This window comes from Cupressus sempervirens, chromosome 3 (assembly GCF_028749045.1).
Source record: "Cupressus sempervirens isolate cs-2001-9-10 chromosome 3, ASM2874904v1, whole genome shotgun sequence".
NCBI lineage: Eukaryota > Viridiplantae > Streptophyta > Pinopsida > Cupressales > Cupressaceae > Cupressus > Cupressus sempervirens.
Window position 1 is genome coordinate 798,711,627 of NC_143120.1, and position 24,744 is coordinate 798,736,370.

The 24,744-nt window shown below is 35.7% G+C and overlaps 1 long non-coding RNA gene across 1 annotated transcript; it reads right to left on the bottom strand.

Moving 5' to 3' along the window:
* Positions 1–16,656: 16,656 nt before the first annotated feature.
* LOC149569203 (uncharacterized) lies at positions 16,657–23,519 on the bottom strand. Its single transcript, XR_016361737.1, has 4 exons — positions 23,405–23,519; positions 18,453–18,598; positions 17,412–17,501; positions 16,657–16,848 (listed from the first exon to the last, which is right to left on the bottom strand). It is a non-coding gene; the product is annotated as an uncharacterized LOC149569203 (long non-coding RNA).
* Positions 23,520–24,744: the final 1,225 nt, after the last annotated feature.

The following is a 24,744-nucleotide window of genomic DNA, read 5'->3' on the forward strand; positions in this document are numbered from 1 at the left end:
TTAGCCATGTCATCAGCAACGTGTCTTCTTCACATCCTCAACCTCAATTCTCAAGATAACAAATCTACTAAGAGCTATAACAAGTTTACCAGAACATGCCTCTGTAAACTCTATCTTAGAAGAAACATCACCAGAACCTACATAACTTCTTCTACACTTATCATTTATTATTCTAACATTAACTACATATTTTAGATACTTAGAAGTATCTCTCATAGCCTTAGATAGTGATAATACTCAACTAGTCATTCTATCAGATACCATAGAAAACTAATATGTTGACATCAATGAAAAACTTAGTCATGAATGTAACATATCATCATAGTAACATATATGCAATACTCCCCCATAGGAATATCATCAACATTCATTCTTCAACAATATCTCAACAAGAAGGCCCTAGCACTATGGCATCTCTATATTCTAGTGTTCTAGGTTTATGTTTTACCCTTTGCTTCTCATTTATGTTTGCAGTACATGTTTCCTCTATTTTTTGTGTGGAACGTCATTTCCTCTTTCTTTTTGGCTTATTTTGTTTTCACTTCCATTTTTTGGGTGTTGTTTTGGTGGTCTCTTGGCTTTTTCCTTTGGTTGGGTGTGTGGTTTTTGTTTATTTTGGTTGTTTTTCATGGGGTAGAGTTTTTATTGCTCCACCCCCTTTATGTACAAAATAGGCTAATGTTCTTTAGATGGAATGCACTTGGTAGTTGAGGTTATGGCCACTCATTAGTCATTCAAACTCATGGTACAAAATACATTGTGTCATAGAGAAGGTGGGTCTAGTTTTGTTGTTCTCTTTTTGGTTGTTTGGCTTGGTGATGTATTTTCACTTCTTAATGGTTTACTTGGGTGTTTTCCCTACTAAAGGAATGGTTTCACCATTTGGATGACCTATGGCATCCTCATTTTTTATGGTTTTGCATGAGGTAGGATCAAACTAAGCAAGTTGGTTTGTTTGGCTTGTCCAAGGAGTTGTAGGCATGCTTTCATGGGTTTCTAGTTGGTGGTTTTATCTCTGAAATATAGAAAGTGTGGGATATGTTGTCACAATTACATGCACACATGTGACCTCAGTCCTAATAGGGTTAGTGGTGACTTTTTGACATTGTGCTGGTAGTTCCTTTGTATTTTTGGGTGACTGTAAGTGGTATTTTTCTACCTTAGATCATCTCCCAAGATGCAATATCCCTCCTCTAGTTGAGTGTCTCACATTGTTAACAACATGTTGGTTGGTATTTAAAACTTAAATGGTTGTCCCATCTAAAATTATTCAACATTTCTTAAGCCCATGTGTCACGCAAGCAAATGTTGAATAGTGGCTTTTTCAATTGCATAAGGATAAATTAGAGTTATAAGCCACATCACTAGAAGTTTTTTCCACACAATGAACAATTGGTTTTCAATGAAGAAAAAAACAACTGATATTTTGCTAAGTTTCAAACTATCTATTTTGTACTCATAGGTTCTAAAGTTCCAGGTTCTCAAGATTCAAGGATTTCATCCCCCACAACTAGTGAGAGGTATTTTTCATGCTTCCAAGTTATTGCTTCTAGAGACCATTATTTTTTCTTTTATTAGAAATTACTTTACTTTTTAAGGCTCTTAGGTCTTTTGTTCCTTCCCCATGTGGCATATTTGTCCTTCAAAAAGGATAGTAAGATATAGGGTCTCAAAAACCCTAGAATCTTGAGTCTGGTAAAGAAATAAAGTATTTTGAAAGGATGATGATATTAATGCATGTATAGTCTTTTTAGGTGCTAATGGGTAGTGGTTTCAAAGGACCAACAAAGTTGTTTGGGTATTGTAGTGAGACAAGAACTATTGTAAATTCTAGAAGATGGTTTTACCTTATAAAATAGGCATCTCCAAAAAAGGATGGGAAGATGATTCTACAAGGGTTCCTAGGTTTTGAGATCTGAACCATGGAAGGACTAGTTGCCAACCTGGGAGATGAGGCTTCCAAGAAAAGAAAGCTCTAGAAGAAACAAGTTATAAAATGGAAGGGTTCTTGCATGATCAAAACTCCACAATAGTGGGGCCAAAATATTTATACTATTAGATTGATGAGACCCCCTCTTGCATGTTTGATGCAACTTGTGTCATGACATGGAAGGATACAAAACAAAGACCATTCTAGAAGCAAGATTATTAGCATCAAGGGATCCTTTTGGTTTAATTTAGTACCTACTCAAAAGGAGCTTCACTTGCTTTCAGAAGCACCATAACTCTATGAAGTATAGATTTGATTCTAGGATTCCTTCCATCCTATACCCAATTAGGTGAGCTTGTATTCTGTGGTAGCCAGTTTTCATTGTTTTATGCCTAGGAGTCTTGAAACTCAAGTCCTTTTGACATGCAAGTGGATGTGCTTGGGTTCCTTCCAAACCTAATCATCTTTCATCATTGTTGGCTAATAGACTTATTAATGATATGATAGGAAATTAATGATGGCAGATAAAAAAATATCAACTGTGTGTTTCTTTGTGTGCCCAATGCATTTAAGATTGTTAGAGAAGTGGAGTGCTCTTATAAATTAGTGGGTACCTTGAGGAGATAATTGGTAGAGATTTTATGGAAAATACATGTAAATATTGGCATTTAAGGATCATATTCTCCTTGGGAAAACCTCTCTTCTATTCTCCACTTCTTAATTTCCTTCCTGTTTTCATGGCTTTTCAAGTGTAACTTGCCTTTTTTGTCAAACTTACTAATATCACCAATCTCGTGATGTGACCATCCATTATCTACAATCCATGTATTATTTTATTTATTTTTTATCAGTAAATGGATAAAGCCTTGTATTTATATTACTATAATAATAAATTACAAAGTTCTCCATTCAAATGGGCATTGGTAGGAGAGAATAGAGTAAGAAAACCACCAGTCTAGCTCAAGACTGAAGTCCTATATAAAATATAGTTTTAAAAGGGGCATTCCCTAGTTTTAAATTCAAAATATATCTTTCAATTCATGTGAAAATGCTTTGGCATTTCTTAAAACATCCCAATTTGATATTATTAATAAGAGAATCAGTGTCCATCACCTTAAGCATCATGCATAAATCTCTGCTAATGAGCAATTTCTCTACACACATACATTTCAAACTAGTATTTGGGTTAGTTAAAATATCTAGTAGGAAATGAGAGAAACTAATCCATATTACTATCAATTTTAATAACAAGTCAATAATAATGTAAACTTAAGCCATTTCTTATAGCACTATCTAGTTTTAGCTTGAATCCTTAGACTAATAACAATTTTAAAAATATTATTACTATGTTATTTGAGATCAAGTTAATTTAATATCTTCTTTCCTAACTAAATTATTACTAATCTAAATGCTTATATATTAATTACTTATTACAGGTTCCGTATGAAACCGATGATTGAGAAATCTACAATAGTCTATACTCAAACATGTAATGAGGAAATCATGCATGATCCCTAATCATTTTCATGGATACTCATTTCAAAAATTAGATTAGAGTGAGGGAATCATGAAAATGACATAATAACAAGGAATGCTTGCAAAATTAAAACTAGTAAAAGTCTTCCCATGTTCTATCCTCTGCTCTATTGCTTATTAAAAAAGTACATAAATTATATTTCATATTTAAATAATGTTGAATTTACCATGCTAATAAAGAGGTGTATGCTAGATACCAGTGTGATAGTGAAAACATGATCTCCGTGATTCAAATGCTAAACTTATCTATCCTCTACCATATTGCTTATCAAAAAAGTACATAAATTATATTTCATATTTAAATAATGTTGAATTTACCATGCTAATAAATAGGTGTATGCTAGATACCAGTGTGACAATGAAACTATATCTCCATGATTCAAATTTACATTTTAGGAACCATACAAAAATCATAAGCTATAGCCAAATAAGGAACCAAAAGAAACACCAAAGGGGAGACTCCTAGGGCTAGTGCTAATACTATGCACTAATACAACCACCAAAAAACTAAACCTACAACTAAAAAGGACAAGCAAAAATAGAGCAAGACAAAAAACCTAAACCACCTAAATACATTTTTAACACTAAGCTTCCTCCTCCTTCCAACAAACCATCATGATGTATTTGGCTTTGTCTACATCATCTGCTCTTGAACCTAGTGGGAACACATACATCGTGAATTCACTACTGGACTTAATGAAATTGGGCAATATGAAATCTAGCCTAGCAAGTGTTGGAAATATAAGAGGAGTAACTAAGAGGGGAGGGGTGAATTAGTTACCAAAAAAATAAATCTCAGATCCCTTAGATGTTAGTACAAAATAAACTCTAAAAACTAAATATTGTTGATGCTCAGAAAACACACATAAAATGTTGTAACTGGGTAAATACTGAATATTCTAAGTACTTAACATGAAAATATTTAGATATTATCTATGATTATCATTACTTTAACTTAAACACATTAAAGAAAATTATCATGAACACATTTGACACTAGGATTTAACATGGAAACCCAATTTGGGGAAAACCGCCAATTGCAACTAGTTACTATTTTCACTCTTTTAAATTGAGCCCTGTTAGGAGCCAACCCTGTTAAAGGTTACAAAATACACTGTTAGGTGTGACCCTATCAAAGGATTTAATAACCCTGTTAGGAGTGGATTTTTTAGAGGTCTTTGGACAACTCAATTGAACTATCACCTTGTTAGAGGATTTACAAATAGTTTTTAAGCCAACTTTATTAAGAGATTTAGATCTTTGCTACAATGGTTAGAGAGTAACAATAAGATGACCTAGTTATTTATGAAACTCAATTACTAATTACTAATCTCCATTCTGGCTTGTACTTGATCCTTCCTAATCAAATATATCTTTTCAATTCCACAAGGATATTCTACTAATCCTTTTGATTTGCTTCCTTACTGCATCATTAGATCTTCAAAATCTTCCATGCATTCACACTCTTACACACTTTCAAATTCTCAACTTGACCTTATACTTATATCTTTCATTTTGTCAAGTTGGCTCATATACAACTTCAAATAATTAATATTCATCACCTTAGTTGGCTAGAACCATTAGATAACTCAATTAAACTCAAATATGCCAAAATAAGAAAATCCTTTGTTAGCCTACCTTACTTGGTAGACACAACCATAGAAATGATTTTCTTGTGTTAACCAAGTGAACTTGGTTAATACTGCATATTCACAAAGTTCCTTTGGTAAATGAGTGAGATCAGTTAACACTAGTTCCATCCAACATTTCCTTCATTAACTGAGTGAGCTCAGTTAATACTTATCTTCTATAAACTTTTCTTTGGTTCCCGAGTGAACTTGTTAGACACTACCTTCTAAACTCGGCAAACATAGGAACACTCGGTAGACACAGAAAACTATCTTCATAGCCCAAGTGAGTGTGGCATGCACTGACTGATAATGATATGACATTTGTGTAACATCAAAGACAATACACAATTAATCAATTGTATTCAACAATCTCCCTCTTTGGCATTGATGACAACACAACATGTTATAACACAATGAAATTTTTGGAACAAGAATAAAGTAAGGAACATATCCTTAGTTTCATTCTAATTCACCTCTATGAGAAATTTTTCTATTAGTATGAACACTTTCTGCCTTCACTTTCTCCCTCTATCAGAAAACTTCTATCTACAACAACTTTTTCCAAGTTCATTCTCCCTCTTTGATATTGTTGTGGTCTCACAACACATGCCCCATTCCTCACTAGGAATGGGGACCCTCTACTTCTTTTGAACTCCCAAACTCACAATTTGGGATCCAAGAAAATATTAGAGTCATCAAAAAAAATACAAAAGGTCAAAAAAATAGAAAACCACAAAAAATTAAACAAAAAAAAACCAAAAAAATCAAAAAAATTGAAAAGGACAAAAAAATTGAAAAATTGAAAAACATAATTTTATTTTTTTTAAGTTCATTAAAAAAAAATCAATCAAATCCACATCACACATAACACGTAAATGTGCACAGATAGGATGCACACCGTGCTAAGAAAATGGGTTATTACCCCCCTGCCCCCCCTCTTTGTTTCATTTCATTTTCACATAGTTGCGCCAAGTTTTATGTGCCTTCTGCACTTAAGGTATTTTTTCCACACCCTTTGTGACTCCATGCCCACGCACATTACTACCCCACATGCTTTGGCACTATGCATGACCTTTGGCATCGGGCATGGCCTTTGGAATTGTGTGAGGCCTTTGGCACCAGGCACAAACCGTAATGTAACACATTAATTTACAACTGCACTTGTGGTGCTATGCACCTGCAGTGCCTCCATTAACTCTGTCATGGTGCTAACAACTATGCTCATGGTGCTATGTGCCCATGGAATTTTACAACCCTTGCGCCTATGGCATTTTACAACCCTACCCATGGCACTTTGTGCCCAGTGCTCCACTACTCAGCATGGCTCCCTTACTTCAATGCCCATGTAGTGCACCCCATGCAGCATAACTCATGGTCTCACTCCCACCATTAGTGATGTGTGTCTTCTTCTACATCATCTGTGCTATTGCAAGCCCACAACCATCACACGCCTTTGCGGTGCCATCATCACCATGCACCATAAATTGCCACTATGGCTACAAGCAACATGCACCTTCCACAAGTACCACGTGCCCTCCATCAGTGCCTTGAACCCAAAATTTGTCTAATTTTTAAAAAATAAAAATAATAATAGGGGATAAAAAAAAATTAAAATGCCTAAATTGAGCTTTTTATTTTTCGTTGTGTTTATTGAGAGCTTTTGCATTTTATTTCTAGTCTTTATTACTTTGAATTGATAAACACTTTTTTCTCTCGTGACATGTAGGTTATCAAATGACATCCATATTTGAAATGGCTCCCAAACCTATCATTTTCAAATTCCAAGGCGTTCCTTCAAAATTGAGATTTCATGATGACCATGCAGAAATCCAAGATATTGATTTAGGGCACATGGATCTAGGAGAATTCCTTAAGATCTATAATAAGCCTACCAAGAGATCTACACTAGTATCCTCGTTGATCCATTCCAGGTTGGTGAATGTAGCATTGCATCCCATGTCAGTAGAATTAGCTAAATTAATCATGGCCCTTGCACAACATTTTTTTCTTGAAGAAAAGGTAGTCAAGAGTATCACTGTAGAAGTTGTGTTGGACCTCCAACCCAATAACATTGAGAGGATCTTCCATCTCCCAAGAGAAAATCAATTCATTAGGCTCTCATACGAAGTAGCTAAAAGATGGTATAGGGAGCACCAATAGGAGGTGTTAGACATAATACAATCATCTTATCTTATTGAGAAGCCTCTACGGGGAAAGATAACAAAAAAAGTGGATATGACTCAAGGATACATGAAGGAGGATATTGGTTATTCCATCATTCTCTTAAGCAAAGTTATGGGCTTCCCTATAGCAAGTCACCTCAACACCTTTATGTTCAACTTCAATGAGACCATCTGATAGGCAAAGCTACCACTAGATTGGGCCACCACACTAAGTAAAAACTTGTGTGACCAACTGAGGATGGTAAAGGACGAGAAGAAATTTTACATGACTTCTTACATGGTATACCTTCTTGCAACAAGGGCAACAAACTATCCTAGTTTGTAAGGAGAGGCAATATGTAGGATCCCAATGCCTGGCCATATATAATCTACCCTCAACTGATGAAGAAGAAGCTCTTAGCACAGAGCAAGGATTGTGAATGATGCATTCATCTTTGCAATAATTTGATTCAATGAGGGAGACTATTGGAAGAGGTTATCTGGTAAAGCCAAAGCACAAATCATAGCTCTCAAAGCCTACTTCATCTAGTTCAAGATGTTCACATATCTTTGGGTAGCTGGTGCCTCTATCAATCCTAAGAATCTCCCAAGATATCCTAGTGACAAACTCGTGCTATTGGAGATTTCTCAAAAAATTGAGTTGCCTATGAGAAGATAAAGAGACAACAGAGACCTTGCTGGTCATGGCCATTGGTCATTGGACCATATCAGGTGAAGAGGAAGCGGGATATTATGTCCTTTGAGTGGGAGTGGGAGAAATATCCCCTTGAAGAATACAACTCTCCCTGGCCCTATTTTGACAATGTTGGGGGAGTGGAGAGTCTAGCAAGAAAGGACTTCCATCATGAGGATGCTATTGAAGATCACTGGATGAACACAACAAATGACTACAATGTCTACATTAGGGACTATTGTAGGATGACATTGTATCTAGTAGAGAAGGCTCTTCAGTTGAACATCCTAGAGGAAATAAAGCAACAAGATTCTAAAGAGTTATTAGACCCCTTGTTCAATGTTTACAACATTGGTGAAAGACCCATTTTGAATGCTAAGGATGACAGGGAGGAGGCTGATGATATTAATCATCAAGCGAGGCATGTCATCAGAATGACAAAGGATTGGTTCAAGAAACCTTTTCCACTTGATCCAATTCCTGATACAATAATCTTTCATGCACATGCCCATCCAGAAAGCGGTAGAGGGAAGAAAGTAACAATTCCTACTTTCATAGCCTAGTCTCCTATCTGGCTAGAGATAGTGTACCAGCTTGATCACCTGGTTGGATATTATCACCCTCCTAAAAGGAAGGGAAAGAACAAAAGGAAGAGGACCTCCCCTCAAAGGATTTAAATAGAATAGGCACTTCCCCAATAGCAAGAATAGAGTGCACAAGGGTTTGATGATACTAGAGTTGGTCAAGTCCAGGATGAACCTCAGTTGCCTCCCATTGTATGTAGCCAACTGGAAGAGGGTGAGATTCCATAGGCCTCCATTCCTCCTGGGCAAGATGAGCCAGTGTCTCCTTCTATCCCAAAGAAACATAAGAAAAGGATTAAGATTTGGATCAAGAAAAGGAAAAGGATTAGTAGAAGATTAGTACCTAATCCATCTATTCCTAAAAGCATTCCAGAAGGAGGCGAAGAGGACGAAGAAGAAGAATCAGAAGAGCAAGAGGAACAAGTGCCCCTATAGGGAAGAACTTGGCTAGCTAGAGCCATAAAGTTGCAAAGGAGAAAGAGTGCCATGGGTACCCCACCATCCACTCAAGCAGAACCCTTAGAACTCTCTTCTTTGGAAGATGAAGTATAGCTGTGGGTGGATGAGAAAAGTGAAGAGGGTGATGATGTTTTCTCAATGTTAGATTTTTATTTCATGCTCATAGGTATAGAATTGATTAGGGATAAGATCAAGGACACCCCTATAGGTGAACCTCAACAAGAAGACTAGATGCCAAAGTTGTTAGATACACAAGGTCCTAATCTTACTCCTCCATCTCCACCATAAGTTAATATTGCAAATAGTGGCTTGGTGACTCCTCCACCTTAGAGTTTGGAAGAAGAGCATGTTCAGAAGGAACCATCACATGAGGAGAGACTAGAAAAAATGGTGATCGGTGAAGTGTCAAAAGGACAAATGGTGGAAAATTCTCAACCACTTTCCCAAGACATCAAAGTTCAAGGTATAGGGTCTACTGAGACTAAGGCTATAGAAGAAGAGCCCTCCCAATAGGATACAACTCCAAGTAGGAGCAACAAAGGGAGGAAGTTGCAGAACATACTCCTTTGTCATCAAGAGCGGGGACCTTAGTAGGACACATCCCTAGATGGATCCGAAAGGAAATAATGAGGAGTACTAAGCCTCAATTTCATGCTTCAAAAGAAGACATTTGTGACATTGAAGAAATTTTGAATAAACCTAACTCTCCATCACACGAGGCAATTCCATTGGCATTTATCACTAGCAGAAGGAACTGTTACCTCTGGTTTTACCGCCAAAGATTTAAATTCAAATCCGCGGCTTGTTCAATGGTTAGCCTAAAAAATTATTATTTTAATGTCCCGACCCGCGAGTTTTCTTACCGTCAGATCTAAGCAGATCGACGGTAAGCGCCATCGCGTTATAAAGAAAGTGCACGTATTTTACGATGGCGCGATGACGCCCTGGCGACACATTGCAAGGGTGGGTCTGGCATTCGGCAGATCAGAAGTTTCACGGCGGTGGGCAACGGGTTTTCACGGGCCAGAGGTTCCAAAGACCGGCAAGGCGCCATGGTGCCAACGGAAAACCAATGCATTTTTCAATGGCGACATAGCACCCAAACGGAAAAGTTCATCACAGTGAAGAATGACCAGACAGGTGGGTCCCAACGGTACTCCACATGTATAGTTTGTCATCCCAGCGTCGCAGTGAAAAATCAGAAATAGCCGCGTGTAACCAGGCTGGAGTCTCTATCAGTACGGTTAGCACAGTCAAGGTTTATGATCTCCACCGTCGGATTGGATTGCATCAACAGATGGTGCCATCTTGCTATGGCGGAGATGCGCGGATTTTATCATGGCAACATAGCGCCCATCCGCCACGTGGCTGTTCTATGGATCAAGTCTCGGGTTCGCTAGTTGGTGTTCATCGAACCAATCAGATGATGCCATGTGTATGTGTCAGAACACAGCGTACCATGGGCCCAGTAGTTTTCAGAAGGGATGGCGAGTGAAGTATGACGTCACTCCGATCGTCAGATCTGCAAAGATCTATGGCTGGCGCTATCTCGCCATCGAGAACTCTCGGACTTTAGCATCAGCGACATAGTGCCCGTGTGCCACGTGTCCTGGCGGGGCTGCATTTCATGCCATCAGAAGTAGTTAGGGTTGGATGACCGACAAACCAACGGACAGATGCCACGTATCCACGGGCTCGACGAATCACGAGAAAAGGAAGGTCGCAAGAAGTCAAATCTGTGACCGTCAGATGAGAAAAGATCAACGGTAGGCACCATGTCGCCTTAGTGAAGCTGCAAGATTTTTACCATGGCGACATCGCGCCCAATTGACGCGTGTCGGTAGGGTCAGGTCTCACCGGATGCATCACTGAGGTGGCACCGATTCGGATGGGCCCAGTCGCAGGAAAGAGGGTCCACGGTGAATCAGAAACAACCACGTGTGCTGAGTCAGAACACAGATATGTCGAGGGGCCAAATTTCTTGATACGACCAGCGCATTAAGGGGTGGGTTCTCCACCATCAGATCTGCAGAGATCTAGGGTCGGCGATATCTCGCCATGGAGGAACTATGCGGATTTTACAATGGCGAGTTAGCGCTCGGAGGACATGTGTCCTCGCGGGTCCGATTTTTGACGTAGCGGTTAGCTAACGGCCAGCGGTTAGATGGTAAAGGTGGTGCAGTTAGTTCGATGAAGGCGGTCAATCGCGGAAGGACTCTCCAGGTGGCAAAACAAAGAGATACGATTGGCCCGCGTGGCCTAGTCGACATATAAAAAGCCTGGTCGACTGATAGGCTAGGTCGATTCATGAACCAAGAAGCAAAGATGATCGACGTTATCTTGCGATCTGATCTTCGCGATCATTTCTGACCTACCAGGAATAAATACAAGATATAAGGACACTCCACCCATTCAGTCGGCTCATCTACCCTATCAGGGAATGTTGTGGCGCCGTTCTGTCTCCTCTGGGCTCCTTCTCAGAAGGATATGAGATTTCTTGGTATGCAAGTCAAGATTCAATCAGATCTCCGATTGGATTTTCAGTATGGTGTTAATGCCAGTAGGTGAGAAGTGAATGTAATGCAGAAATCTTCAGTTATGCCTGAGCTATAAAGGCAATTTTGCGATCTATTCTTGGGGTCGACTCTTCCTGGTTTTCTCTGCTACTGCTTGCAGACTTGTAATGTAAAATCCCTTTGTCTCTGAGCCATGTAATATCCTGTATCATCTCTTTCAGCCATCAGTGTGCATGTGCATCACTTTGCCTCCCATTGGTGTATTGTTGAGATCAGTGATCTGCATGTTGTATCTATCTTTGGCCTATTGAATAATATACAAGTGAAATCTCCTTTTCCTGGTGTCATTCAGTTGGTTTTCTGATTTGTATGTGATTATTGATCGATATAAGTCTGGACGTGTATGACTTTTGTATATTACCCTAGTTTTGTAGTGCATATATGGGCAGGAATGAGTCTGAACACCCTGTTTTGGTGCATCACCGCCTTAGATTAGACTAGGTAGATTTGCTTTAATGCTCTCTTTCTCCCTTTCCCTTCTGAGAATAGATAGGTGCGCCCTGACAGTAAGAGGAAGCCAGCCTTCTCCAGAGACTCAACCTCGTAGTTCAAGTCCCACAGCTTGGAGGTTGTTTCCATGTTTCACTAGGTTGTTCTCGCACTTAAGCCTTGGACAAGGGTGCAAACCTAAGTGACAATAGGAACCAAGAACTATTTGCACAAGTGGCTCTCCCTCCTAAAGGTACAGATGCAGAGGGTCTTAGCCTCAAGGATTATGAATTGATGGATGTTATGTTGGGAAGGCCTATATAGGATTCAGCCTAATTAATGATGACCTTGGGATTCAAAGAGGTCCTTATGCATATGGAACAAGATGAGGCCAAACTCCAAGCACTTTGAAGGAAAGTTGAGATCCTAAAGGGATATCTAGCCAAAGTAGTTGGTCCTTTAGATCTTGAACACCCCAAGAAGACCTTGAAAATTGTACTTAGCGAAGGGGGAGGTGTACAACTTGACCCATTTTTGAAGGCTTTTCAGGAGTGGTGAGAAAGTTTTGAGGAGAAAGGTGTTTTGATCATCACATGGAATGTGAAGTTACTGCATGCTATGTAGGAGAACATTAATAAGATTGTAGCAATTTTGAAGTAGGACTTCAATATCATGGATGAGGTACAGGCCTGGAGTAAGGATTTGTAGACTCTACAAGCCATAAAGGGCCAAAGATATTAGGTTTTGATTGATGTATATACTAGAGAATAATTAGATATGATTGATGACTAGATAGAAAAGATAGCAGATAGAAATAAGGTAATGGGAACATTACATGAGGATATTCATTGGCTCAAGCACCAAGCCCGAGAGAAAATTTTGGAAGCTGAGAGACACTACAATGATGCATGCTTGGATATTTTTAAAGATGAGGAATGAGAAAATTTGTTACAGGTAGAGATAGTAGTGGAGAATTTTAGGAAGATTTTTGTGGAGGTTTCTGATGATGAGGATATTCGACAAGGCTTTAGGATAGAAAAAGCCTTGTTAGAATTGGATACCAAACTCGAAGATTTTGCTGATACCCAAATTGAGATAAACAATTATAGATAGAAGGTAAAGGATAATTATGAGGCTTTAGATCTACCAGATGCAGCTAAAATTGCTGAGATGATAGAGAAATTCAAGGGCAAACATCGAAACATAGCTTTGGGATGAAGAAGAACAAAACCCAGATGCCAGAATTTCAATTTTGACACTCAATAAAATTTTGAGATTTTTAACCCTGTCAAGGTCTACAACTTCGTAGCTCTGTAGGTACATAGGTCTAAAGCTTCATAATTCAGAGATGCACCAACAGTTAACTACTTGTTCCAAAAATAATGCTTTACATGCATCAGAAATGCATTCTGATGGTAGTTTAACTTCGACATATGCCTAGTAATTTACCAGCTTCTATTTTTGGCACCCCTAGATGCTCCTACTTCGACTAAAGGCTTCCTCTTATTTCTTCTCTCATATTTTCTTTGTTTTTGACATGTAAAGGGCTCATGCATCCAATTAATGGATAAAATATGGATAGAGTTCCTCTAAGCACCAAATTAACTATTAGATTGTATATGTTTAGTTTGCTTTAATGTTTTAAAGGCATTTTATTGCATGAAGATATCTCTCACTCTCAACATAAATTGAGGAGATAATTTTTTATAAATACCCCATTGTAATATGTATTAAGGGCCACCATTATTATGCAATAAAATTATCTTTTGGTGCTCGTATTCGGAGTGTAGTGATTCTTTCCTAAATGTGTCATTTTTTTGTGAATTTTATTCATGGAATTGTGATTCAACCAAAGCTTTATTACATTGTTTCTAGTTGTGTGATCTCTTAGTTCTAGTATTTTCTATAGATTTACAAATTCTACTAACATAACGATCTTGAGAAGAGATCATCAAATTGTGCCTACATAACTTTTTGTCTTGCATGAGCGCACTTTCTGTGGCCTTGCAATTTGATGAAAGTTGAAATATCATATGATTGTTAAAGTTTCTCACCAATTATTACATTATTGGATTTTAGGAAGCATTGCTCCTATTTTTATTGGTTTCCTACTGATTTATTCAAAAGCTTAACTTGCAGTGTGTTGTTTTCTATAGCTTATGTCCATTAGGTTTTCAATTCCATGCACTAGTACAAAAACAATAATATATGACTAAATAAACTACTTAGAATTGTAGATATGTGACTAATTTTGATCACGTGACCAATGGTTGTTTATTGCCAGACATATCTCCCAACCAAATTTATGACTAATCTATTTAAATCATTGATTTGGTAATTGATTTAATCTTTTATTGTTCTTTATTGGTAATTTACTTGGTAGTTTATGTGGTAATTTTAGTAGTATATTTGGTAGCTAATCTGATAGTTTATTTATTAGTTTATTTGGTAGCATATTTGGTATTTTATTTGATAATTTATTTGGTAGTTTCTTTTGTAGTATATTTGGTAGTTTTTTTGGTATTTTATTTGGTAGTTTATTTAATCATTAATTTAATCATATTAGGGCACAATGGAGTCGAACCACCATCCTCCTACTTGTAAAGCAAGTGCTCTTCCATTCAGCTAGTGCCCTTTAAAGAATAGTATTGTTATTAAATGCATAATATAAAGATCAAGAGAATTTTTTCATTATCAAATTTATTAGATGTGACTTGTTCCCCTTATTATAATAATATTTGGGAACAAAAAATGAAAAACCTTAATAGAAGTAGTTAAGTGTTAAAATCCAACCAATTCATGTCATAACCAACAATAGTACTACCAAAATTGTGAAATAGTTTATTTAGAAAATGATTAAGTGCTTATGTAGATGATCTTCATTGCATCACCTTTTTTTCCTTAATACTAGTCACCCATTTGTTAACCAAGCTTGCTTTCTTGATCATTGTTATGGTGGTCATATTCTTCCAAATGACATCTTAGAGGTACAAATACAAACACAATGCTTCATATTTTATAGATCAATGGCTTAAAAAGGAATTACAAACCCATTTTGAAATGGTTCCACACAATCTTCAATTAGTTCAATTCTTGGTGGAATAATAGACAAACACTTAAACACCCAACATAAATTTGATCAATAGCAATCATGAGATTTTGTAAGGATAATGATATGAAAAAAAAAAAAAAACCCTCATTGTTTTACAAACACAAAATATGGGATAAGGTTCTAGAGCCTCTTTAAGACACATCCAAACAATTCCCTTTGACATAAATCATGTTTCAATCATTCAAAACAAGATTTCTTATTGTCCACTATGATTAAAATCATCAAGAAATAACTTTTTACCATCAAAAAGTGATTACAAAAGTACCTCTACTACATACGATGTATAGAAGATACGATATTGCTTATTGTCTATAATGATTATGCCTTAAGCACCTTTACCGTGCAAAATGTGTGTTGTATTATAAAGAATGGAAGCATAACCCTACCTTTTCAAATCAAGAGCTGAAATATTTATGAATGTTGTTAATTTTTATTTATTCATACACAATTGTTATCTTTCTGATGAAGGTTGCTCCCATTAAAACCATAAACTCATAACAAGAACAAAGAAACAATAGCAAATGCAAGAACAAAATATGGACTTCTTATTTGCACCATAAATGCGAAATTATAGAATTTGAAAGTACAATATGCTAACCCACATGGGCACCTTCATTACAGTAATCTACAAGACTAAGCTACGAACTACCACCCAGAGCTATTCTAGACAATGTTTAGGCCTTTCTTAAATAGGCAATTTTATGCCACATAGGAAGATTCTAGATATTGAAACTTAATACCTAGGGTCGATAAACCCTAACAATACATATAGAGTCGGCCAAACACATCTTTGACAATTATTTTAGATATTTCGGGTAGGCTAACTGTGAAAGGCCATAACTCATGAATTGTTGCTCTGATTGGCTATTATAACCACTTTTTTGAAATACCACCTCGTGTTCTACAGGTTTGAAATTGTGTTAGCACCCTTTTGTCGAGTTTTCAGACCTCATCTAGGCACTCTAGGGCCTTCAATAGCGAGCTTGAAGATTTTTCTACAAATTTTTCAACCGAAAATCCGCAATAACTTCTCCAATACTTATGTTTGAGCAATGAGATTTTTATGGTAGGCTTACAACTCTAAAATGAACCTTCTTGTAGAAAATGAGAACATTCCGAGCTCGTATGAAAAAATTACTAAAAATAGCAAGCTCCTAGAAATAGTAACCCCCCTATCTACTAGTCCTTATTAAAATAGAAAAAAGACTAAAATAAAAATATTTTTGGGTGATGTAATATTGCTCTTACACCCAAGATGCTCCTGCATCACTTTTCCACTATTATCTTGTTGTCATCATAAATGTAATTGCATCCATAGTATGCCTCTAGATCTCTCTGTAGAACAAAAATCTTCTTTACAACTAGTGCATACTTGTTCTGCAAAATGTAACCAAACAACCTTGAAATGTAAGTTATAGTCACCTCAAATTAATGCAAAAAAACCTCATCCATTAAGATCCTCTACACCTTAACAATGGGTATGTGAATGATCAAGCATAGATGGGAAATAGAAGAAAACACCTCTTTCCAACTACAAAAAAATAATCATGAACTGTTTCCAAACTCAAAGAGAATTGTAGTGAAGTTGAATATACTCAAATTTATACAAATATACAAACCCCTATTTCATTCATGATCCAAGCATTGTTAGATGCAAAAGGTGTCGTTCATCAGGGACCTCAGAAGGAGTTTTCCTTTACTTTCCTACCCCAACTAAACCTCCATCTCTCATCCTCTACACATATAAAAATCATAGCAAATAAATATAATGACTAGTCAAATAGGCAAGACTTTAATATAATTTAGAGCTACTTGCTTACAACATGTTAAATTAGGAACAATAAAATATCTATAGCTTAAACAAAAATCTAGTCACACAAGCTTATATTTGAGAAAAGTAAGATGATCAACACAAAATAATAAATTATCCATGAATTAGTATGCAAGAGAAATATAACAAATGACCAATTCTTCATTACAGAATGCCCAATTTATACTGAAATTTCTTTCAAAATTTGGCACAAATTTCACACATTTTTTTCTAGTGTTTTGCTAAACATTTTGGAGCACTAGAAGACATCAAAGAGATTTCTAAAAGTTCCATACAAAGTGCTATAATAAATATCTATATCTCAAATAAAAAAGTTGCTCATGCAAGTTTAGATTTGAGAAGAGTAAGATGCTTAAAACAAAACCAAACATGGCCCGGACAAATTGAATACGGGAGCAACAAAAGAGGGGACATATTTATGTGAAATAATTTCAGCAATATAGTAAATTAGTTTATAAACAAATTACCTTTCAAGCAGTTCAATACCCTATTTCTCCAATTCCTTCTTCAGTGCTTATTGTGTTGCTTCACAATTTTCCACTATTTCCATCCAGTCCCTAGAAATTACATCAAACCATTGTCATTACACTAGTTAGATATATGTGTGGAACACAAATGAGTTCCCATAAATTATAGTCAGCAACTAAATATGATATTTAAATATCAAAAATCAAGAAAAGCACCTAAACATAACATCTATGGCACTTCTGCAATCTCAATAAGCATAATGTGTAGAGATTAAGAAATTATGCAAAAGACCTCTATCTTATGCATAGATTGTCATGTATCGCCAAATGCATAGGAAGTGGTTTTCAAAAGTAGAGTCTTTAATAGGTGTGCCGCAAAAAGCATCACTCTAAAGGTGAGATACCATACTAATAGTGTGATATGTAAAAAGGCAAAAGATCTCTATTATATGCATTGATTTCCATGTATTGCTAAATGCATAGCAAGTGGTTTTCAAAAGTGGAGTCTTTAATAAGTGAACAGCAAAAAGCATAACTCTAAAGTTGAGATACCATACTAATAGTGTGATATGTAAAATGGGTTGTACTACTACATTGAATTTTGTGTAGCAGATTATCTATCTTCTATAGGTCAAAATCTATAATTGGAATGTTATTCTTTCTTGCCATATTCCCAACACATCCAAATCTGATCAATGAACAAGTGAGAACTAAATTATATATGCAACCATTGCACTGTAATTACAACTTTGTTTCCTTGTCACCTGAATATTTGAATAAAGATCTATGTTTAGAATGCTATTTCTTTCTTGCCTTGTTCCTAGCACATCCAAACATGATCAATGAATAGGTGAACATTGAAAACCCAATTACATATGCAACCATTTTACAGTAATTACAACAAGATCCAATATCATTTCTTGCCAATGCATAACTTCCAAGTTGTCTTATTTTCTTCATTTCCTTGTGACCTGGCCCTTTGTTTTGAACACATTTGAAACAAAATTTATCCTGTAGTTCAGATTGAGAGTAACATCCTACCTTTCACAAAAGTCTATTTGTTCTGTACTAACTGAATCTAAACCTGTTAAATTATCAGCTTGTGTTTCTGTAGAGCACTCCAACTCCTCAGATGAACTTGCAAAAGCTGTGGCAATTGACAGGAATAACACTGGCCCTGAAACTTCCTGCAATATTCACATCAAACATCAGAAAAGAGAGTAATTGTAAAGGAATAGGGTACTCTTACAAGTGAACTATCTATATCATTAATTGCATCTTATATTCAATACTATTAGTTTGGAAGTCTTGCGCTAAAATAAATGTAGCATTTGTCATAACTATACTGCTGCTTGATGAACTATTTAACTGTTGACAGTTTAGACTTCATAAGTTTGTCATGGACCATAATAGCATTGTTGACTGGTAGAAGACTACAACATATACTTTACTTTAACTTTTTGACTATACAAATTAATTATCTTTAGCAAGGTTGGCTATTGTGCTTAATTAATGTATTAACTTTCTAATAATAAAATATATAAGTGTTAATGAATAAGACCCTCGTTACTTGTGATCTTGTTTTTCAAATTATGAGTAAATATTATGGTTACGTTTTGTTTTTGCTCTGTTTCCGAGTAGATGATGTTATTCAGGGTGATCTTATGCTTGATAGTGGTATACCAAGAATTATATTTGTCGGATTTAGAAAAGATGTGAATTTATATTCTGGTGTTGATGCTAATCTTGATACTGTTTTGCTTTACAATAGGATATTGCTAAATATGCTACATGGTTATGAATGAGCATGCCAATACCTGTAAATTTCGAATTCTGAATAAAACATTTGCACCTAACAGTATTGGCATATTTCATAACTCAAAACGTGCTGTGGCATAACTAAATAACCAGATTAAGAAATGAAAATAGAAAGTTAGTCATGGATAACCAGGCAAAGTAAATTTGAATTGACTAGGAGACATATTCAGGTGTTTATGCATTGTTGACACACTAGAGCCCAGTATATATATTTGATATGTGAATGTGTGAAGAATATGGTGCTATAGGAGTGATTATAGAAACTATCCCTGAATTTATAGCTTCTATTGCCACTCAACCATTAAATGTCATACTAATTTTCACCTTAGTTACACAGGAATTGTGCCTACCTCTTTTCCATGAGAATAGTGATAGTTACAAAAGTAGTTCAAAGTTAAAAGAGTTCAGGAGTCATCAACAGTTTAGAAGAAACAAGAAGTGGTGTCCAAGGATAAACAAGAAATAATAGTAACTCTATATTTTAATAATCAAAACAATGTTTCTTGGCTCCTCCATCAATGTCCAATATTAAGGCAACGTCTATACAGCCACGGAAATGCACTTTCTTATGAAGGAGAGGACTTAGAATTTTTTTTGAAAAGTTACAAAAAGCAATGTAAAGGAAGTGCATTTTCGTGGCTGTATAGCCACGGGCCAATATTAAGGGTTGTAGATGAATTAGAAGAGGCAGAATTGGCATAAGGGGAACTACTAGCAGGAGAGAAAAACCCCTGGTTTTGCATGAAATAGAAAGGAGCTCTAATACAGAAAGGAAAAGAAGAAGATATAGGACAAGATAAAAGAACCAAAAGGTAGCTTGCTGGATACTCAACTGGAAACTCTTCCACCTAGACATGTTGAGGAAATAAATGAGGTTGATTCTAGCATACTCTCAACATCAATAGCTATTTAGGAAATTCATTCAGAGGGCATATCTCATATGAAGCATCCCAATTTCATTTCCTAACCAGCCACTGTTGTTGTATCTAACTCATATTTGTCTGTGGAAAGAGTGATGCCACAAACTCCTGCTGAAGTTACAGATATTCTAGCCATATCCTTCCACACATCTTTCTTCATTTGATACGCAGGAGAACAACTTTCCTCAAATCCAACTTCTTGGCAAACAGTTCAGAAAAAGTTGTGCAAGCATACAAAGAGTGCAGATGCAGTTGTAAATACCAAAGAGCAGCCTTCTGCTAAAACAGTTACCCTGCCTCCCTATAAGTAATTTTTTTGGAACGTCCATGGGAGAAAAAAATTAATGAGTTCAGACTTGGCTTCAGCGGATGAACATTATTTTTAAAATCAACTTGAATCCAAATTTGGCACCTCATTCAGAGCACAAGATTGCATCAGGAATTTGATTTGGGGAAAAACTAGAGGAGGCCACGCTTTGGAGGGAAATTTTTAGAATAACCTCTCATTTAGCCTTCATTTCAATTGTTTTGTAATTGCACTTTAATAACAAGGTTCTCCTACATAATACAAAAGAAATTGTGGTTTTTTAGTTTCTGTCAACAAAAGAGATTATTTATGAAATGGGTACTTGAAATTGTGGTGCAAGAGCACCTCTACTACAAGAAGTCAACAAGATACAAGTAGTCAAATAAAATATTATAATATTTGGTTCCTGAAAGATTATCCAATATTTGATGAGATTTATATATAAACTATTTAATTCCAAAGATAAAGTTTGCAAAGGTCTTCACTTAAAATGTAAAAAAAACCAAACTTATTGAGAAGGGGAACCGAATAGTCATAGGCAGTTTAATTTGTAAATACCCAAAATATATTATAAATGGGCCAGTATTATTTCAAGTTGAGGGGAGTTACGAGGTAAGCTTAAATGTCAGACCCTCTAGCTATTGATAGCCATGGTCAATCCGTTAGTTGTTTAATAGAAGCAATGAAATTTCTATTCAGTCTCTGATTTCATTTTCTTTCAATTTTCTTCTTCTCACAAGTTATTGGGTACAGATTCTAATTTTGATTTTGTGTGTTTACTGCCAGTTCTGTTATTCATGATTTGGGGAATAAATTATGATTTGTATTTGAAACAGAAAATTGACTCAAAGAATCGTTTCTTCACAAGTTGGAAGTTGTATTTTTCGAATATGGAGATCCCAACTCACAACCATCAGTTTACTTTGTGGTAGAGTGCCAGTTACAGTTCATTGGTCAGTTCTTATTGTTTAGAAACCGTTCGTATATGACTGACAAAAAATGACTTGTTTGGGTTAATATTGGTTTGTTTCTGATAGAATATGAATTGATTTTATATACATTTGTTTACTTTGAGGAATAATAACGGGTTTATCATATGTGGACTGTTATTTGCAATTTATAATATCAACTCATATTTGTCCAGGCCTGATTCTGGATTAAGAAATTGATTTGGGGAAACCCAAGTTGGTATCGATTTGACGCAAATTGGTTTTGGCTTGTTGATTTTTATGATCTGAAAGTTTATTAGTTATGGCATCAATTTTGGCATAGCCATAATGTGAACCATTTCATAAGACTGTTATTGGTTCAATTCTGGAATTGATCTGATTATTGACCATTATGTATTAATTCTATTCCATTTGCTGCCACTTTAAACAAAAATGAATTCATTTATGAAGCCGGGTGATCTATTTAATTCAAATGAAGTCAATTCATGTATAGGTTGCAGTTATAACCGATTCCAAAGATCGGTTGTTTGGAATATTTTTCAAATATGTTTCTTGATCAATATCTGTTCGGGTCTCCAGTTGAGAATATTAGTATCAATGTAACCGATTCAAAGAATTCAAGAATTGGAGGTAACCATTGATGGATGGTAAATACTAAATACTATTGCATCAGATTTAAGGAATCGATTAATTCATGATTAGTATTGGGTGGTCAGAATTTGTTAATGTTTTTCAAGATTAGTGGGGCTTTCTTAAATAGAATTTTGGTCATTGATTGACTTGAGTGCCACTATGAAGAACTGCACATATCAGCTACAGTCACTGGATAGTTCCAAATCTAGTTAATAAGAATTGTTTATCTTTGATACAAATCTCATGAGCATAGATTATGGAATATGCAAGATTTGGTTTCGATAGTATATGTCATATTTTGCTTTGAAGCATTTCACATGCAGATTTAAAGATTACAGTTGGTCTAGGGATGAGGAAAATAACCTTTGGGGATGTTATCATTTGCCTCTTCTTGCCAATTTTATGAAAGTAAAATGAATTTTGAATTATCTGATTTTCAGATTGTTGCCGATTTGGAAAAAGTATTAGATGCTCTGCATCAATTTGGAGGCCAACAACTTCCAAGACCATTGCAATCCAAAGTTTGTAAGGCCTCTCTGCATCATCTTATCCTCGGCTAAGGTCTCCTACACTATATAGGCTTTTCCATACTTAGATGCTCCATGAAAAACTCACTACAGGGACAGAACACCGCATCTTGCAATGTGAAATCCAACTTCTGCAGCACTATCACATTGCTTACTTAGGAATTGTCATCCTTTTTTTAAATGAAAAAGAAGCAACCCAGTGGGCTCCGCAGCTCCCATTTTGGCACAGGTAGGGGGATGTCAATATAGGTTATAGAATATTACCTTATTCCTATCAATTGCATTTTTTTAACAAGATTTAAAGACTTTCAACAAATCCATTTTGTATGTATCCTGTAATCATTGCATCCCATCAGATGATATATCTTTGAGGTATATTGTCAAACAGTTCACATGCCTTCTCAATGCTTCCACATTTTGCATATATACCTACCAATGCAGTTGCAACAAAAAATGGCAAAAGTCCAATATTCTTTATAAATTTATGGATGCCCATTCCCTGTTCAAAAGATCCCATTTCAAAATGGGTGTGGAGGATGTCGACAAAGGTTGTGGAGTATGCCTCTACACCTGCCAAATGCATTTGCTTTAATGTTTCTAAATATTTTGCATCAAATCCATTTTGCGTATATCCTGAAATAAGTGGAGTCCACGACAGGAAACTTCTTTTGGGCATTCTATCAAACTAGTGATTGGCAGGGGAAGTTTCAGTGAAGGATACAAGAAGGCGAAACAAGGGTTGCAGTGTGGGCAGCACAACGGTTGCAGTGAAGATGGTTAAATTGGACAACAGTAAAAAAGCAAACAAATATTGAATGAGGTGAGAGTTCTGTCAAACCTGGTAAAGCATTTGGGTTGGTGTGTGCAGGCAGAGAAACCACTGATGGTCTACGGATGCATGGAACCCTCTATGATCGCCTCCATAAACCACTTAAAACTTGAAAACCCTTACGACTTTTCATTAATCAACGTGCGGTCACCCATCTCTCTTATATACTATCAGCGATGGCATTTCCTATATAATTTAGTAAGATTTAAATATACAATTTATATAATGTTAAAATTTTATTTTTAAATTTTATTGGAGATCATAATTAATTATTAATTTAATAATATTTTTACTTATTAATTTCTATATATAAACTTAATTAATATTATACTAAAATATATTATTTTTTCTATAATTTTAATTGTTATTTTAAATTTTTAATATAATTTAATATATTATAATCATCACATATTTATTACATAGTTTCATTATCATCTATTTATTTTGGTTAGGAGTCTGATACAAGTACACACGTGCACCTCATCCCTTATGGTGCCGGGTCTTGCAATCAGCAAGACTTGATCCCTAGTGCACTCTTTGTGAGTCATTCAACTTCACCTGTAGACCAAGGGCCTTTCAACTTATCAACTATTTTTTATAATGGATTTTATGAAATAATATTGTAATCTTGTATCTAGAGCATATGCATGGATTTGTGAGAATTGTGTAAATCTAATGAATGCTAAGTGTTGTTCCATTCATTCCGATGAGAGATGAGTGCAATAACTTCACATTGACAACTGTGCCTATGTCGAATATGCGCCTCTATGATGCTTATAATTGAAAAACACTTAGATGAATTTTTCAACCTTCTCATGAGAATAGTTATTATTTAGAGATATTGACAAACAAGAATCACTAGTGAAATTCAACTTCTATATGATATTATCAAATTTAAGTATAAAGGAGTAATAAACATTCATTTAATCATTATTTTTAGGCTGACTAATTATAGCATTCTTAAAAAGAATTAAGGTGATCTATTAAAACACATATGAATATGACATTTCTTTGAGAAGGCTTAAAAAATCCTAATAGATCCACTTTTTGTATATCATGTAACCATTGCATTCTAGGAGAACATGTCTCTTTTGGAAAAATTTCAAACACTTTCATTGTCTTCGATATGCTTCCACATTTTGCATACATGTCCACCAAGGGATTGACTACTGTGAAATCTAGATAACCTCCACTCTCTATTATTAAATGAAGATATCCACAATTTGTTCTAAAGTTTTGATTTTACCACAAGCTAGAAGGATGCTAACAAAAGATGTCGAGTTTGGCTTTACACTAGAAAATTGCATTTTCATAAGTGTGTGAAACACCTTATCCACAAACCCATTTTG